The sequence below is a fragment of the Pinus tabuliformis genome, chromosome 1_2 (assembly GCF_031772625.1).
Source record: "Pinus tabuliformis cultivar Carrire ecotype Pingquan chromosome 1_2, CPIR1, whole genome shotgun sequence".
NCBI classification, from domain to species: Eukaryota; Viridiplantae; Streptophyta; class Pinopsida; order Pinales; family Pinaceae; genus Pinus; species Pinus tabuliformis.
The window spans coordinates 951,798,374-951,818,433 of record NC_142298.1 but is presented as its reverse complement, the minus strand read 5'-3'; positions in this window follow the sequence as shown (position 1 = coordinate 951,818,433).

Below are 20,060 nucleotides of genomic sequence, written 5' to 3'. Positions count from 1 at the left end.
GGAACCCGTAACCGGCACAAGGTGGTCACTGAACAAGACGGAGAACAGCCTTCCGTAGCCACCTGCGTCCAACCACAGTAAGGTTAAGGTTGGCTACGGCTAGGCGCAGAGGAACCCTCTGCCGACAGTTTAAAACAAAGAAACATAGGTTTGCAACAGAGCCGCACCATAAACTTGGAAGGGGCACACCTGTCGTGAGGCCGGGAGCGCCATAGCCTCAAAGGAGGACCCCTGTAGCCGCATCGAACCAGAGCCGGAAGCTGCTGGATATACAAACCATAACAAGCAATTGTGAGTATCACCTCATAAGAAAACACATGCAATAATTTGGAAGCAAGAGACCAAAGCGAAAACGGAGCAAAGGAAGCACATCAAAAAAGAGCCGGTGGTCACTCACTGTTTCTTACCTCGGCAGTTTCGACAGAATATGTATGCTCAGCAGAGCAGATGCTCGACGTCAAAATGCTCGCTCGGCGGAGGTATGAGCATTGGCGCAAGAAGAACTTTCCATGGCGCGCAGGCTAGAATCAGTGACGCAGAGAATGAACAGAAGGCGTCGAGCTGCGAGAAATAATGAGAACAGTCGAGAGCGCTGAGCTGCGAAAATAATGAGAATAATCGAGAAAAGTAAACATATACTTCATTACCTTGGGAGGACACCTGGAGGCGTCTCTACCCTCAGATGCCATCCGGCCATCCTCGCCTTTGAATAAGGCGGCAAGGGTTAGCCGGAGACTTAAATGCAACCCATCTCCCTTCACGTGATCAGTCCAGCAGTTTGAATGCTGCGTACATCCGTCGCTGCGATGCATGCCGGTGGCCATTCTCGGGTTGCTAAATTGGCAATGTCGAGGAACATACGGAAGCTTGCCATAATGTTAATCAAACATACCAATTATTCAATCAACCATCCTTAGTCCTCGTCGATCCTAAGGGTGCAAGTCGTGAGAGTTCAATAATACATTAACCATAACAGCCGATAGCCAAAGATTGCACTATATACATGTATTCGCATTCATTACATAATCATGTGAGTAAACTATGTACTAATCCATGTGTAAAATAAGACAGCGGTGTAAATATTCACTGCATAGCCATATGTGCGAATCATATATATATTCCTATCCATGCGTAACCATGTCAACAGCAATTACTTCGTATATCATGTTTGTATGATGTTATGTAATAATTTATATCTCCATGTGAAATCAAGTCTGCGGAGGTAAGATGTATTAGACAGGCCATGACGCATACGTTTATGGATATAAAAAAAAAATATTTTAGACACGGGTATGTGACAAATTGGTATCAGAGCAGAGGTACCTATACTGTGACCTCTGGGACGAGCCTAAATATGTTAAATTGGGAAGGTAATTATAGTATTGATTTTCTGTTTTTAACTAAATTGTGCAAGGTAACTCACAGTGTCAATGTTCCCCTGATTATTACACCAGGCAAAAACAAGAAGAGTAACAGAAGGCATTAGATAGTAACAGTCAGTATGCAGAGAGCTGGCAGTGCTCCGCACAGGTCCACAGCAGAACAGGGACCTGCAGCCAATCCTAGAGATAACCCAGAGCTGTGGGTACAGCTGGGTGAGGAAACACGGAGCACGAACCTGGCTATATTGGAGACAGTCCAGGACCTGAAAAATGAGATGGCCCGGTTGCGGGAGGATAATGCACGATTGACAATGGAGCAAGAGAGAATTCTAAAAAGTCTGTCCGAAAGACAGAACCCTCCGTTAGCCAATCCTAGTGCAGAACAGCAGAGGATGACAGAGGAACAACACTATCAAGCGGAACCCGAAAATTCGGAAGAAGGAGAGGATCAATCTGGTAATGCATCCGAACAACAGACCTCGAAACGTCAAAGAGTGGAGTTACAGGGAGAATTCCGGAAAATCAAACCCCCACACTTTGATGGGGAACAAGAGGAAGCGGCGGAAGCATGGCTAATTAACATGAACAAATACTTCCAGCTGTATGAGTATGACCATAACCTGAGGGCACGGTTGGCTATTTTTCAGTTACAAGGAAAGGCAACTCTGTGGTGGGAGGAGGTTAAAATCGTTAAAGGGGTAAGCGAACGAACCATAACGTGGGAAAGGTTCCAGAAATACTTTAAAGAAAGATATTTGACAGAGCGCTTCTATGATGAAAAGGCAAAGGAATTCCACGATCTGCGATTAGGACAACAGACTATGGATGAGTTTATTAATCGTTTTACCTCCCTGCTTCGTTATGTGCCCTACCTTAAGGAAGAAAAAGCCAAGGTGCAAAGATTTGTTAGTAGTTTACCCATGTATATGAGGGAAAGGATTGAATTTGACAATCCTAAAACAATGGATGAAGCTATTCGCAAGGCCAGAATCTGTTATCAGCAGAACAAACAGAAAGGGGACGTTTCCAACAGGAAATGGAATGAGAAAAAGAGTAGTAAAACTGCTGGAAACAGTAAGGGAGGCCGCGGCGGTGGAATTAAAGGAAGCAGTAAGGGGCAGAACGGTAGAACAACACCAAGAGGCTTGTTCAGATCCAAGACAAGCGGTGAACTCAGAATGAGCGAACCACCTGCCAAGCTGGACGGCGAAGGAGTAACCTGACCCCCAGTGCAGTGCTGGGGTTGTGGCGGACCGCACTACGTCAAGAACTGTCCGCAACGGAAGGGAACTGATCAGATATCCCAGATTCATGAGGCATCAACCGTTGGCGATGTGGGACGAAGTGTGCCAAGGATTAACGCAGCCCTGGACGATCGCCAGGCAGAGTACCAGCCCACCATGGTAGAATTTGAAGGTAAAATTTTAGACTTTTCTATCACTGTTCTAATTGATCCAGGAGCTACTTTAAGTTATATTAGCCCAAAGATAGTTGAACAGTGTAAATTACAACCTGAAAAATTCAGGAACCCTTGGCTGGTACAGCTAGCTACAGGGGCTAAAAGGCGAGTAATGGCGAAAATTAATAACTGCCCCATAGTAATAGCAGGACAGCCAGTGGTAGCAGATCTGAACATGCTTCCACTTGGATCCTATGACGTCCTAATCGGGATGGATTGGCTAGAAAAGCATTGGGCATTAGTGAACTGCAAAACGAAAATCATACGATACAAGGATGATTCTGGAAAGGAACAAGAGATGCAAGGGATTAAACGACCAGTGCAGGTCCGGCCAATCACTGCATCCCAGCTAGCGAAATGCATCAGGAAAAGATGCCAAATATATGCTATTCAGGTGGGTTATGCAGAAACCAAGGATAAAACGGCCGCGCTGGACCACCTTCCGGTAATAAAAGAATTCGTGGATGTGTTTCCGGAAGAAATCCCTGGGTTACCCCCAAAAAGGGATATTGATTTCACCATTGAATTACTACCAGGGGCTGCCCCAGTTTCGCGGGCACCTTACAGAATGAGTGTACCCGAGCTAACCGAGTTGAAAATGCAATTACAAGAATTGCTAGATAAAAATTATATCCGACCCAGTGTATCTCCATGGGGAGCTCCGGTGCTATTCGTCAGGAAGAAAGACGGAACCCTCCGAATGTGTATCGATTACCGACAGCTGAACAAGCTCACAATAAAAAACAAATATCCCTTACCTCGGATCGATGAGCTTTTTGATCAAGTCAAGGGGGCGACAGTGTTTTCTAAGATTGATCTGCGATCTGGTTACCATCAAATCAGAATTAAGGAAGAGGACATTGCTAAAACAGCTTTCAGAACCCGGTATGGACACTACGAATTTGTAGTGCTACCTTTCGGATTGACTAATGCACCCGCTACTTTCATGTGCTTAATGAACAACGTGTTCCATCGATTTTTGGACAAGTTTGTACTGATATTCATCGATGATATTTTGATTTATTCTCGTACCAAGGAGGAGCACGAGGAACACCTCCGGTTGGTACTGCAAACTCTTCGAGAGCATCAGTTGTATGCTAAACTCAGCAAGTGCGATTTCTACAAAGAGGAGATCCAGTATTTAGGCCATGTAATCACAAAGGAAGGGATTGCAGTGGACCCTGAGAAAATAAAGACTATAATGGATTGGCCTGTACCTAAAGATGTGGCGGATATCAGATCTTTCATGGGATTGGCTGGCTATTATAGAAGATTTGTGGAAGGCTTCTCAAGGGTAGCATATCCTATCACTTCCTTGCAGAAGAAAGGTAGGACATTCAAATGGGATTCGGAATGTCAGCAAAGCTTTGAACGGCTTAAGCATTTGCTCACCTCTGCTCCCATCTTGAGTATAGCTGATCCTGATAAGGATTATGTGGTATGTACCGATGCAAGTCGAGAAGGCGTGGGCGGTGTATTAATGCAAGAGGGAAAAGTGATCGCCTATGAGTCGAGAAAGTTGAAGGAACATGAGCAGAAGTATTCTGCCTACGACTTAGAACTGGCAGCCGTCATACATGCACTTAAAATGTGGCGGCACTACCTTCTGGGAAGGAAATTTCTGTTGTTAACAGACCATCACAGCTTGACAAACTATTTCAGTCAGCCCACTCTGAATGCAAGACAAGCCCGTTGGGCAGATTTCTTAAGTGGATTTGATTTCGACATCAAACATCTGAAAGGGAAGGAAAACCGCGTGGCTGACGCACTGAGTCGAAAGGTGCAATGCTTATATGAAGTTACGCTCAGTAAGTGGAAGAATTCCTTGCAAGAAATGATAAAAACAGCAGCAGACCAAGATGCAGAATATCAGCAAAAGAAACAGCAAATACCGCTTTCCAGCAAGGAAAGTCAGCAGGGGTATGAAGTAGGTGAGGATGGAATGCTGCTCTATAAAAACAGGTTGTTTGTGCCTAATGACAACAGTCTCAAAAATCTAATTTTGGACGAATTTCATACCAGCCATTACGCAGGTCATCCCGGATACCAGAAGATGCTTACTGCGCTTCGCAGGGAATACTATTGGCCTGGAATGAAAAAGCATGTGGCTGAATATTTAGCACGGTGTTTGGAATGTCAGCAGATCAAGGCAGAGCACCTTCATCCAGCAGGGTTATTGCAACCCTTGCCCATTCCAGAATGGAAATGGGAGATCATATCCATGGATTTCATAACTGGACTGCCTAGGACAAGGAAGAACAATGATTCTATTATGGTAGTAGTAGACAAATTGAGTAAGGCAACACACTTTATACCTGTGCAATCTACCTACCGGGCAGTGCAGATTGCACACATTTTTATGCAGAACGTGTTCAAACTGCATGGGCTTCCGAAAACGATAATATCAGACCGAGATGTAAAGTTTACATCCGCCTTTTGGAAAGCCTTGTTTGCAGAACTGGGTACACAGCTGAACTTCAGCACAGCTTACCATCCCCAGACTGATGGCCAAACGGAACGAGTAAATCAGGTTGTGGAGGATATGTTAAGAGCATGTGTAATGCAAAAACCGACACAGTGGGAAGATTATTTGCATTTGGTGGAATTCGCATACAACAATGGATACCACACATCGATACAAATGTCCCCATTTGAAGTCTTGTACGGACGGAAATGTCGTACACCTTCAAGCTGGAGTGGCCCGGAGGACAAACTAAGGTTGGGCCCAGAAATGCTCAAGGAGATGGAAGACATGGTAAAAAGGGTGCGGACTAATTTAAAGGCTGCTCAAGATCGGCAAAAGAATTTTGCAGATCGGAAAAGAAGGTTCAAAGAGTATCAGGTTGGCGACCATGTTTATGTAAGAATACAAGCCAGGAAAAGTACCCTGCAGTGGAGCGGCTGCGCTAAACTTGCACCTCGCTATTTTGGACCTTTTCAGGTCTTGGCAAGAGTTGGTCCAGTAGCATACCAGCTTGCTCTGCCAGGCCACATTAGAATCCATAATGTCTTCCATGTTTCCATGCTTAAAAAATACATTTACGACCCTAAGCATGTGATTAAATGGCAAGACATACGGGTAAGAATTGATTCTAGTTGAACTAGTTGGTATATATTGTTGGAAGTGAGAATTGACTATTACGGTTGATGATTGCAGGTCGAACCGGAAGGAGAGGTCCTGGTCAAACCGCTGAGCATTCTTGACCAGAGAGAAGTGCAGCTGCGAAAACGAAATATTACCCAAGTTAAAGTGCAGTGGCAGCACTATGGGCCTGATGAGGCTACCTGGGAAGATGAAGAGCTTCTTAAGGAAGCTTATCCGGGGCTGTTTATGAACAGCAGACATCGGGACGATGTCCAATCTCAGGAGGGGGAGATGTGATGACCCCGAGAGAATGTAAATATTTAAATTTCACCATGGTAAAAGACTGAGTTAAAATGACATTGCAAGACTATTTTATTATTTGTTCTTTTTTTAAAAAAAAGAGGATCTTATGAGTATTTCTTTTATTTTACAAATGCATTGAAATGTCTAATAAAGAATACTCATGATTGTGTTGGCAACTCCTTGGAGGGAGTTGGCAAGTCGGTTATTGGAACTCACTGTAACCACCCTCCCTAACTGGAAAGTTCCCAGGGAGAGGGGTTGGCAAAAAATCTGCGCTGTAGTGACAGGCAGAGAAAGAAAGAGAAAGAGAGTAATGTAAAGACTAAGTCTGGTGAGGACCAGATAGTCAAGCACACAGTGCAACCTTGCTGAGGATAGAGATCCGGCAAGCGAAAGCTAGGGGGGAGGCTCTGGTCTCGAAAGACGAGTCTCATGGATGGGCGGTTAAATCAATATGCATTAATTTGCAGGTGAAATACTAAGGACTTAAGGCTGGTAGAGACCAGGTAAGTAAAACTGAACTCTAATTTATTTTCTGCAAGTACCTGTAAGTCACTTGTGTTAAACCTTGAAGTATCTGTAAGGCTTATGTGTTATCTGTTATTTGGAAATTACCGCTACTACTGTCTGATAATACAAGAGCGAGTCTGTATATGTCTGTTTATAAGTTGAGAAACCTACGTCCTGTACTGGATGGAAACCAGGCTTATAAGTCTAGGAATCCTGTATCTTGCTGTTGAGGTAACCGAGCAAGTATAATGGATGCTAGTGGTTCAGCATGGTTAGCGGCGTTAACTGTTCTAAACAGCTAACGTGGACAGAAGTCGGTCAAACTAAAAGATTAAAGGGTTACTTATATACATATAAGACAACAGAACAACCAGTTCGGCTTATTGCCGGATTGGCATAATAAACCCTATGAGTAGCAATGTACTCTTAAAATGATTGCATCGTGTAACACCCGTGGTGCGGGTTAACTCTGTAATGAGAAACAATCAAAGAAACAATTTACACAGCGAACAATAACTCATTATATAACATGCAATCTCAAAGGAGAGTCCCGGCACTCAAAGTGTTAACACACAGAATCTAAACAATAGATAATCCAAGCCGTGTAACACCACCATCCACGAGGTTGATGGAAATAGGCGGAATAACCAAACATTGAAGCCGGGAAGGCCACGCTTGGGCTCGCGGGTACGAGCTAAATCCTTGACTCGTTCCTTTACAGAGTAAGCATAGGGCCGGGCAACCGAGCCGCTTACCTGTTTGTGGAATAGTCGTAAAATAACCATGATAGAACAGTAAACAGAAATTACAATTATATGCCAAGTTATATACATAAAAAGCCCCATCGCAATTTAAATAACCACAGTGTAATATGAAACAGAACTCGCAGTGCGAGATTATACCGTATACTGAACAGAACTTGTAATACCAGAGTATATAGTAAATAAAACAAATATTCAACATCCGGGTCGAAAGACCCATACCATCTTTGGTCCAAACAAACTGATAACGAGCATGATACAGTATACAGATGTAAGTCAAACAACTGTAAGTCAAACAACCAAAAATAGAGTCCCAGAGAGTTCAACATAAAACAGGGTCTCACAGAATTCAAGATATTACAGAAACCTTATGGAGTTCTTTCTCACAGGAGTATTTGAACTATTACAAAGCTTCATTGAAGATGTTCCTTCTAAGAAAACAGATTCCTAGAATTACTTCAGTTGAATCTAGACTTTGACATGCAAATCTGTAGAAAATAAATAACTACAGATGCAAGTCAAACCACTGAAAATCCTGTTCCAAAGTGACTGAGGCCTATAATCTCCAATTCCAGGTATTCTTGACTTGGATTTGTATCAAAGGTTGCGAGAAAGATAGAGATGTTTTTCCAAGATAGCATGAATAGCTAGGTGCAGTAGAAGAATGGCTAGATTTATCAAACAGTCTACTGGGAGATGGGGTAATGGGAACTCAAATCAAGTGTACAAGGTGGCGATGCATTCCATTCTTCAGAATACAGCAAAGGATGTATGTCAGCCCCTATCACTTTGTAAAAAAACATTTAATCACTAGAGAAAGACGACATTTTGTTTGGAGAATGGGGAGGAGGAGTGGAAGAAATTGTATAGGCCATATACGTAGAAATGTTTATTCTCTAAAGAAATGGAAGGAATACCTGTAATGACCCTGTACAGGACTTGTTTATATAAATAAAGCAAACCACACTATTAAGGCTTCAAAAAGTAACGGTGAAGGCAATACAGACTGTCAAATAGAAATCAACACAGCCGCAAATACTTGACTTAGACGTTAAATGAGAGCAAGTTCGTTGACAAATTGAACAGAGCGGATACTGTCCATTGACCTCAAACTTATTCAAAAAAGAAACTTCGGAGTATATACAGGAAATTAGGAGGGGTTTTACAAAGAGGCACGCATATTGTACTGTAATCACTACTCTGGAAATATTAAATAACAATTATCTATCTTAAGATAAATAGAATATAAGCAATATAGTTTTCGCCGCCTTGAGTCGGAACTACAATAAACAGTGAACTTACTACCATATAAACAAGAGGAATGGCATGCCCAACATGCAAGATTTGATTGCAGAACTGTTTCAAACCAAGTGTTTAGCCATAAAATACCAAAATGCATATATGTATACTACAAGTAACCTGTTAAACCAACAGTACAGGAAAAGGAAGAGCGAAATGTAAAACAAAACAACTGAGTTTGGTTCCGGCCAGAGCTAAAACGCTCAACATCCATAATGATTTAAAAACCCTCAAGTCCGACAGAGAAAAGTCGCTCTTCTCGAACAACCATAACATAATTTAATAATAAGTAAGCTTAGAGGAAACATAGCCACAAGAATGACCTGGTTCACTTCCGGGGTGAGGAGAAATTGTTGCCGCCACGGTTGCACTGTGGAAGCCATCGACAGTATAGACCTGTAGCTTTCCCCTGCAAAGAAGGGGAAAAGGAAGTTGTATACGATGATGAGCATGCAAAACAAAGGACCTATGATAACAGAAACATCATATATTCAACAAGAGCCTTACCTGCGAGGGTTGGTGTGTAGTGTGCGATAATGTTGAAAAACTTTCCTGGAAGACCTTACGCTTTTGTTGAATGAACCTAAGATCCAAGTGAAATTGGGAAAGATTTATCCAAGACAGATAAACAAAATTCCTGGTGAAAACCTCAAGAGAGAGGATTTGTAACACTGAAGGAGGGTTTGCAACGGCTTCTAAGTCCGAGGAGGAAAAAGATACCTGTGGTGTGCTAGTGTAGGTTTCACCTCGAGCACCAGAAGAGCGAGGTTGCAGAGCGCCAACGGCCAAGGGAGAAATGAAAGGCGTGTTTCGGAGTTGGGGAGAGGTACAGGGATCTGCTTGAAAGGTGCAGGGATCGACCCTGGCAAGCGTAAGACCAGCGTAACAGGAAGACCGAAATGTCAGAACTGAATGGGACAGATGTCAGGTTTATGAATTAACAAACATAATAATATCATAACAATGAACAGAAATTGCAGGATTTCCCGCTGAATGTGTGGACGCCTGTCAGCACGAGATTGCAGAACTCCCGGTTGTGCCGCTCTATTCCGATGCCGCTCTATTCCGACGCCATGTGTTAGCATGAGGAACAAAGGGACGACGAAAGTCCCTTTCAAAGGAATGCCTATTGGCCTAAACATAAGAGAGAAGAACAATAATCAAATTTAACTAAGAAATAAACGAAACTAGAGATCCTAGAAGCAAATCTAAAACTAAAGAAAAATGAAAACTTTAACCCTAAAAAATAAAATAAAGAAATATTAATATTTTTCTTTTTTAACTGTTGCATGAAAACATTTTTTTAAAGAACAAAGAAAATGAAAACAAGATGATTGAATGTGGAAAAATAGAATAAAGAAAAACATGACCAAAATATCAACATCTAAGTAGATATGCCACACAATACATTCTATATCATAACATGTATCTTTTAGCGCCCTACAAATGGTTGAAATATAATTTTTTAAAATTTGTCCAGATGTTTTTAGGGACCATAAAAGAACATGCTATGGATGGTAAAGAAAGCAATACTAGGAACACCAAACTCTTGACTTCAAGTGGATTGATTCATTTGATCTAAAAGTTGCATCACCTCCATAAATTTTTTACTTGTTAGTGCTTAGTAAAACCCAAATAACTAATTGTTAGCAAATAACTATAAAAAAAAAGAAATGTATACCTTCAAATAAAAAAGAAGGCCCAATCCCTCACATTTATTACACCCTTGGAAGACATCTTGCTATCAAAAATTGTTGTTAAGTCATATAGAAATAAATTAAATGGAAATGAAAGCAATGAATGAAGTTCTTCGTGTACCTCTCTCGCTACCTTCTCTTTATTTCCTCTTGTGTTTTGTTGTGTAGGATGGTAGTTAAAGGCACCTAGGAGAAGACCAATTCAATTATGAAACTAATAGGTGGTTTCTAGAAAACTGTAACCTGAACCCTATCTAACTCTACATTAACTCATATTACTCTACTAATTAAGAAAATATAAGAAATTTAATGAAATAGTACATGTGAACTATAAATTAAGGAATGAGAACATCATTATATTCCTGTTCGTTGATATGTACAACTTAGCTATACATGATTGGACTGGTCTTCATAAAGAAATTTGAAGAGTTGTGATGCTATTTTAAGTTGAAGAATGCCTTCATTAAAAAAGGGCAAGATTGAGGAGTGAAAGATTGAGGACAAGGGCTTCATACTAATAAACATTATTAGAGGCTTTAAAATTAAACCTAAAACAAAGACCCTATGGATCTTATTTCATAATATTAACTATGATATATTTCCCAAGCTAAGGTAAGGGTTGGGCCTTTAAGATATCTTAAGACATCATAGATCCAAAAGTATAGCCAAGAGATTTTGAGCATATAAGGAGTTTGATCCTCATCGAAGGTATTCTCTAGCTACTAATTTAAAATCCTTATCTCTTACATCATTCTATTTTAAGGGGGATTCAATCACATGCTACATAAAATAGAGTTTTAATAAGTGTGCAACTTAATATTTATAATATAAAAAGGCTATGAAGAGTTTGATTGATAAATATCCCAAGAAACTCAAGTAGAATAGTTTTCCTTTAATCAAAACAATTCAAGTCTTCAAAGAAGAAAATTATCTCTTCCTTAGAAGAATATAGTCCCCCAAAGTTCTATTGAGACACGAAGCTACTGGAATGCTTGGTTGCTAGCAATCCTTTGTTTGAAAATTGGACTATTAAAAAGATGAAACAAAATAAGAAAAGGATAGGAATTGTTCCTAGAATATGCTTGAGTCTAGTTTCTTGCAAGGCATACAACCCTAATCTATGGTTCCTTTGGGTATATCTTCAACCTCTAGTTTTCCTAGAATTTAATGAGATGTTGTTGCTTATGTGCTCCTTTATCGAACCTATGTAGGGAAAAGGGACTTGGACATGATATATTGCATTAAATCCTCTTGAATAGTAGGTTATGCGATTTCAATTTGTTAATTCTATAGATCCATCATGTACAATTCTTTGGATTTGTTCATTCGAGGATGAAAAATCACACTTATCATGAATCTTTTGTCAATGATATTACAATTACAAAGTTTAATATATGCACTCAAACCACATTTTCTATCACCTTCAAGTGTATGAACTCACTCCAATTTGAATTAATGTTAATTGGAGGTCATTTCATTATTGAATAAAATCATGTGGTTTTGATTCTTAAATCGATTTTACCATGATATGATTAATAATGAGACTCTCATGATGATCTCCATAATGTCTCTTCATCAGTTAACATTTGTGACCAACACTTCATGCACTAAATTGGTGAGCAAATCAACATTGTTCCTAAGGGATTGTTTATTGAGATGATCTACTTATCTATCATTAATGACATGCACTCAATCCTTCCATCTCACTCCTCAAATGGAGGTTCTAACTAGTTTTTCATGGAATTTGAAACCCTTTGATTTCTCCACAAGCCCATTCCCACATTCATCAAATATATTTACTATTAAGTGTTAATATGGGAGATTGGGCCCCATGCATTTCAATGCATAGTGAACTTGTAGCTTGGGCTTGGTTCCTCCAAATGGGCCTGGCTTAGACATTAACATTGTGGCTTGATTTGAGATTGAGACATAGTTGATGATGTGGTAGGGTAAGTTTTGTTTTCTTAATTAAGAGAATTAGTAAACCTACCACCATGGGATCAAGTCAGTGGTACTACCACTATACTCACGAGCCTAGTGCAACTGCCCAAAAAGCCTCACTAGATAGGTAAACTGTCACATACCCGTGTCTAAAATATATTTTTTTTATATCCATAAACGTATGCGTCATGGCCTGTCTAATACATCTTACCTCCGCAGACTTGATTTCACATGGAGATATAAATTATTACATAACATCATACAAACATGATATACGAAGTAATTGCTGTTGACATGGTTACGCATGGATAGGAATATATATATGATTCGCACATATGGCTATGCAGTGAATATTTACACCGCTGTCTTATTTTACACATGGATTAGTACATAGTTTACTCACATGATTATGTAATGAATGCGAATACATGTATATAGTGCAATCTTTGGCTATCGGCTGTTATGGTTAATGTATTATTGAACTCTCACGACTTGCACCCTTAGGACCGACGAGGACTAAGGATGGTTGATTGAATAATTGGTATGTTTGATTAACATTATGGCAAGCTTCCGTATGTTCCTCGGCATTGCCAATTTAGCAACCCGAGAATGGCCACCGGCATGCACCGCAGCGACGGATGTACGCAGCATTCAAACTGCTGGACTGATCACGTGAAGGGAGATGGGTTGCATTTAAGTCTCCGGCTAACCCTTGCCGCCTTATTCAAAGGCGAGGATGGCCGGATGGCATCCGAGGGCGGAGACGCCTCCAGGTGTCCTCCCAAGGTAATGAAGTATATGTTTACTTTTCTCGATTATTCTCATTATTTTCGCAGCTCGGCGCTCTCGACTGTTCTCATTATTTCTCGCAGCTCGGCGCCTTCTTTTCATTCTCTGCGTCACTGATTCTAGCCTGCACGCCATGGAAAGTTCTTCTTGCGCCAATGCTCATACCTCCGCCGAGCGAGCATTCTGACGCCGAGCATCTGCTCTGCTGAGCATACATATTCTGTCGAAACTGCCGAGGTAAGAAACAGTGAGTGACCACCGGCTCTTTTCTGATGTGCTTCCTTTGCTCCGTTTTCGCTTTGGTCTCTTGCTTCCAAATTATTGCATGTGTTTTCTTATGAGGTGATACTCACAATTGCTTGTTATGGTTTGTATATCCAGCAGCTTCCGGCTCTGGTTCGATGCGGCTACAGGGGTCCTCCTTTGAGGCTATGGCGCTCCCGGCCTCACGACAGGTGTGCCCCTTCCAAGTTTATGGTGCGGCTCTGTTGCAACCCTATGTTTCTCTGTTTTAAACTGTCGGCAGAGGATTCCTCTGCGCCTAGCCGTAGCCAACCTTAACCTTACTGCGGTTGGACGCAGGTGGCTACGGAAGGCTGTTCTCCGTCTTGTTCAGTGACCACCTTGTGCCGGTTACGGGTTCCGCCAAACCCCAGATGTACACTTGATTTGAGTTCCCATTACCCCATCTCCCAGTAGACTGTTTGATAAATCTAGCCATTCTTCTACTGCACCTAGCTATTCATGCTATCTTGGAAAAACATCTCTATCTTTCTCGCAACCTTTGATACAAATCCAAGTCAAGAATACCTGGAATTGGAGATTATAGGCCTCAGTCACTTTGGAACAGGATTTTCAGTGGTTTGACTTGCATTTGTAGTTATTTATTTTCTACAGATTTGCATGTCAAAGTCTAGATTCAACTGAAGTAATTCTAGGAATCTGTTTTCTTAGAAGGAACATCTTCAATGAAGCTTTGTAATAGTTCAAATACTCCTGTGAGAAAGAACTCCATAAGGTTTCTGTAATATCTTGAATTCTGTGAGACCCTGTTTTATGTTGAACTCTCTGGGACTCTATTTTTGGTTGTTTGACTTACAGTTGTATCTATTTATTTTCTATAAATTTTCTTGTCAAAATCTTGATTCAACTGAAGTAATTCTAGCTTCTTTCTTCCCGGCAGAAACATCTTCATTGAAGCTTTGGAACAGTTCAGAATTCCTCTGAGCAAGAACTCCATAAGATTCCTGTAATAGGTGGACTGAACTGTTTGTTCTTATTGCAGTTTCCTGTGGGACGGATCCACCGTCTGTTAAAGTCTGGAGTATCTGCAAATGGAAGGGTGGGAGCAACTGCAGCTGTTTATTCTGCAGCCATTCTGGAGTATCTCACTGCAGAGGTTTTAGAACTTGCAGGAAATGCCAGAAAAGATCTCAAGGTTAAACGTATCACCCCAAGGCATTTGCAGCTCGCTGTTAGAGGAGACGAAGAACTTGATACTTTGATCAAAGGTACCATAGCAGGTGGAGGTGTCATCCCTCACATCCACAAGTCACTTATTAACAAATCCACAAAAAAAGATTAGTTCTTTGTGTGGGGATTAGTTCTTTGGTTCAAATTTCTTTGGAGATTTGATCAGTTAGGGTTTCTTCTTCTGTAGCGATAAAATTTACAAAGCTTTGCTATAATCCTTTATAATCCTTTTTAATCTGTGCCGTGTTTTGCAGGTATTGAGCTCACCTTATCTCAAAGGCATTCCCTCCAGCCAGAAGGTAATTCAAATCTTTTTCCCGTCTTGCTTTCTGCAGTAGCTACAATTTTGGTCTTCTAATACTCGTTTTATGAAGCCTTCCTGTAGTTGGGAGTGCCATTTACAGAATAAAGCACAGGTAAGGGGAACCCTGGTATCTAGGTAGTACCCTGCTAACCTCTACAGAGGCCTTGTATCCGTCTTTAGACCTGCTTGGTAAAAGGTGCCTCCATAAAAAAAGTGTTCAACGTCTTCTGGATTGATGCAATAGCTACAATTTCAGTCTTTCAACACTGGTTTTATGAATCCTTCCTTAGATGGGAGTGCCATTTACAGAATAAAGCAAGTACGGGGACCCCTGGTATATAGGTAGTACCCTGCTAAAAGTGACATCTACGTTTTTGATCATTGAGGTTGCATCTTCTATTAAACTCTGTTCGAGTAGAAAGTTTATGGATCATTTTCTTTTTGAAGTTTCTTGTCTTGTATGTTGCAATAGGCATTTGTTTTTTATGATCAAAATTGCTGCATTATTCGGCCAAATATTTGACTATTTTTGAAAGTTCTTTCAAAGGATTATTCTGTAATTGATGCTACCCCATTTTTTTTTCCCATATAGCTCATGGGATTTTCATTTCTCTTACAGGGGAACTTCGATCTTGTTGGAAATAATTTTCCTGTATTCTTTGTTCGCGATGGTATGAAGTTTCCAGACATGGTTCATGCATTGAAACCAAATCCCAAAAGTCACATTCAAGAAGACTGGAGGATTCGAGATTTCTTCTCTCACCACCCAGAGAGTTTGCATATGTTCACCTTTCTCTTTGATGATTTTGGAATCCCTTTAAACTACAGGCATATGGATGGGTCTGGTGTCCACACCTTTACCCTTGTTAATAAGGCTGGGAGGCAAACCTATGTGAAGTGTTACACAATAATTTGTCACTGTCTCCCTGTCAGTCACCATACTGTGTCAAGAATTCACAATAATCAAGTTCATGCCTTCTGAACTGGCCCAAAACCCACTTTTCCAAAGTTTCCTCATCAGCACGTCTGTTTCTAAAATATCCGCGCTGACTGGCGGCTCGTAGTGTATTCAGTGCGCTGCCAGCGCGGAAGCACATCACTTTTCCGCGATGGTCGCATTTTATGAGCCAGCGCATCTCTCCTTTGTATTGGGTCGCGCTGACATGACTTTCCCAGTTATTGAGGCGCGACGTCAGCGCGTCAGTTACCTCATAATCCACGCTGATCCTGTTTGGGCGAATTTGTTCCAACAGCCAGCCTTCCAGATAACTCCAGGTCTGGTTGTTGGCTTTGTGAGTATCAACTCCCTTCTATGGCATGTCTGTTCGACCCTTTGTAACCATTTCCCTCAAGGATAAGCTCATCCTTCCACACTTTTAGGAGGCTCCTTCTCCAATATAAACTTCCACCATTACCATGAGCAGCTAGTTTGGAATAGCTTGGATTGTATAGAGCTTATAGTGCTCAGATTGCTGCTACTATAGGTATTTTGTGTGCTAGGTGTGGAAGTGATTGATTGCTTAGGGAAGGTTGTTTTGTGTTGCTTGTGAGAGAGTTGCTTGTCTTGGGAGAATCATTTCCAAAGGTGGATGCTTGAGACACTTGCTGACCGGCCCCTCCTGAGAAGGTTACCGACGTTAGAACATTTGGTTGTACTCTTCTCTGTTTGATTAATAATAGATGACTGCTATTATTGTTCCATTCTCATTTGTCTATGCAATGGTTAAATGTGAATTACATCTTTTCTGACTGATGTATGGTTGCTTTTATTAGATTTCACGCTTGCGTTTGTTTCCTCTTCGTGTGTGCAGGTATCTATTCGCGGGGATCGCGGAGGATTGTGACCAGCCAAAGCGAAGGAGCGAAGGCAGCATCTCTTCGTCAAACAACAGCGCTGGAATCCAAGTAGGTGCTCTTTACCTCTTGTTTAATTGTAATTAGGAACATGCATAGCAGCATTGTTTGATTGTTGCTAGACCCTTGCTGGGCTAGTAGGGATCGCCTCTATCCGTAGAGGGGATTTACCTCTCCAACAATTTGGCGACTCCACTGGGGATCAGCCTTTTTGTCTCTTGAGTCCACTTTTGTGTTTGAATTTGATTGTTCTCTCTTTTCGAGATTCTGGGATTGTTTCTCTGCTTATAAACTTTCTGGGTGCATCTGGGAAGTGTTTTAACTGTTAAAAGGTCTTTACCTTTGGTTTGGGAAGTTTTTGCTTTGGCTTCACTTGTTTTTACCCTCAGCGCGCTTTAATTCAAAACAGACGCGCTGACGTCGCGCCCCTTCTTCTGTGTTGTCCTTGTCATCGCGCCTGTACAATCAATAGTCGCGCTGACCTCGTTTTTAGAGACAGCGCGCTTTATCCGTGTGCTTCCGCGCTGACGTCGCACACCTGCTTCTTTGTCCTCCCTGTCATCGCGCCTGTGTGATTAATAGTCGCGCTGACCTCGTTTTTCTGAGACAGCGCGCTTTATCCGTGTATTTCCGCGCTGACGTCGCAAAGTTGCTACGGGACCCCTCCTGTCAGCGCCGAGTTGCTGAAGGCCACCCGCGCTGATCCTGTAAAACTTGATTTTGTCCAGATTAGCCTCCTGAACTTGTTGCTTTAGCTTTCCCCTCTTCTCTCCACTTGATTTGTGACTTGTTTTTCATTATCTGAACTCTGAGCTGCTTGCTTGCGAAGTCTTGTTCCACAGGGTTTCGTTTTGCTCATTTTTTTCGGTTTTGCAAATACCTTCCTCTTTGCTTTCGCTGCTTGGTTTGTGTTTCCGCCATCACTTTTACAGTTGCTGGATTGTGTTGAGTCTCTAATTGACTGGTTGTAACTCTCATCCTTCGGGTGTTTGCTTTTCTCCATTGATTTCGCACTCTAGCCCTAGGGCATCTAGTGGCCGTGTGTGTGTCAAGCCTTCCGTAGGGATCTTGTTTGCTTATTTGACCGGCCAACTTCAGATTTTTTGTTGCACTTGTTCAGTGATTGTCGAAGTGTTTTGGGTTGTGTTTCCGAGTGGTTTTCGCTTCCTACTTGCTTGCAATCCTTGCTTGTCTTGCCGAGCTTAGATCACATAGCTCGTGCGGAACTTAGTTTTCCTTTTGATTTGGAAGCCTTTGTTGGATGTTTTGGGAACTTTTTGTGCTTTCATTAAGTGATTTTCTTGGTGTTCCGGTTCCTCCAAATTCATTTAGATGCTTTGTGCCATTGAAAGAAAATCAAACTAGTAGCTTTGCTTTTGAGAATTGAAAAGGAAAAGAACATTTCATTGATTTGCATTTTCAAAAGAAAAAGTTTCCTTTCCTTGCTTTTAGCTGCATTAGGTTGCTTGTTTGCTTGTATTCGTTTTGTTTGATCAAAAATTCTTTACCTTCTCATAGCTAGAATTCATCGAACAAAATGAAATTCTTTGGCATGTAGTTTGCATCTAGGTAATTGTGAGAGAACATACGATAGAGCCTGAAATCGAAACTTAATTTCAAGATCAACTATAAAATGAACCGAATGAATCTAAAAACGCATTGGAACTAAACGCAAACATCTAGAGGTCTAGGTTAGAGACGTGTTCCGGCGTCTTTAAACATAGTCACTGTTGTTTCACATTATGGTTGGGTGATTCCTCCTTCTGTGACTCGATAGTGGTCTAACACGGACTGCGCTCCCACGTACCGTCACGTATATAGGGAGACCCCACTAGGCTTTTATCCTTTATCCATAGGAAGCCGAGTCTGCCGCCTTGTGAACCGTAACGCACCGAACACAGCATTCGGGAAGATTGACTGCAGTACGGAAAGTCCTTGGCTCTCATACGATTGCTGAGGTGTATAAGCAGTTTTACGGGTTGCTTGGTAAACCTTATACCTAGAGTCTCCAGAGCAGTCACTTTTGATCCTTTTCGGACTCCCTAAATGAAAAGGTGCCTGTGAGCGTCTTGTCACTTCGTGCTCATTAAACATTCAAAGGAGACTGGAGTCATCTTTTCGTCCTTTTCTCGACTCTTGAAACATGAAAAGGTCAAGTTTGGTTCTTGTGTCTTAAAAAATTAATTCGGCCACGATAACATCACCTGATTAGATCTTGTGTGCGTTAGTTTTGAGTAGGGTCTTTATCGTTAGTTTGCTTTAGGTTTTCTAAGGGGTCTGGTCATCCTGGCTGACCCGTCAACTCCCGGTCCAAGTGATCAAGGTTCTCCATCTTCTGTTGCTCCAGAGGTACCAGTTGTAAGCGGTACTCTTCCCATTGTTCCGAGTATCCAGCCCATCAACGTACGTGCCCCAGGCGACGAAGATTACATAGAAGATTGGAATCCTATCTGGGAGCCTGATTATACCCCTCGTACCCCTCGTACTCCTCTCGGTATGTCGTCTCCAATGTCTACTTCCCCCATGGATGAGACAGCTTCCAGCACCGGTGAGACGCCCGTGGTGACGGACATTGAGACTCCGATCCTGGCTTCCTCTCCGCTCCCTCCACGATATCAGTCAATGAGGGATAGGATAGCCGCTAGAACTACTTCTACGACTATATGGGATCCTAGTCTTATTGCCTCCACCGGGCCCTTTGTTTCGCAACCCCTTAGTACACCCCTTACGTCAGGGCTTAACACGCCCGTTACCTCAGTTCCCACCAATCCAACCGTTTGTGTAGCACGCTCGACTCCGGTCGTCAGTGCTATACCAGCATCCTCATCTGTAAACCCTGAAGCTGGGCCCTTTCCTGGTGGCATTCCAGGAGCAGGGCCGTATGATGCCCACGGGCAGCCCATTGTGGACCCAGATTACGATGGTCCACTCTTTTATTATGATGCGAACGGCGAGTACCTCGAGAGCATTTCGGTCCTTCCTCATCGTCCTTTCGAAGAGAACCAGGAACCGTTGAACGTTACGTATGATCCCGTTACTCATGTTTTCCATGGGAGCCGGGATCCTCCCGGACAGCCCCAAGGACCACCCAATCAAGGCCAGCCGCCTTATGTGCAAACCCCTCAAGGGCAACCACTTTATGGCCCGCCTTACCCAGGACAATCTGGGGGCCCACAGGGACAACCCTATCAGGGACAACCCTC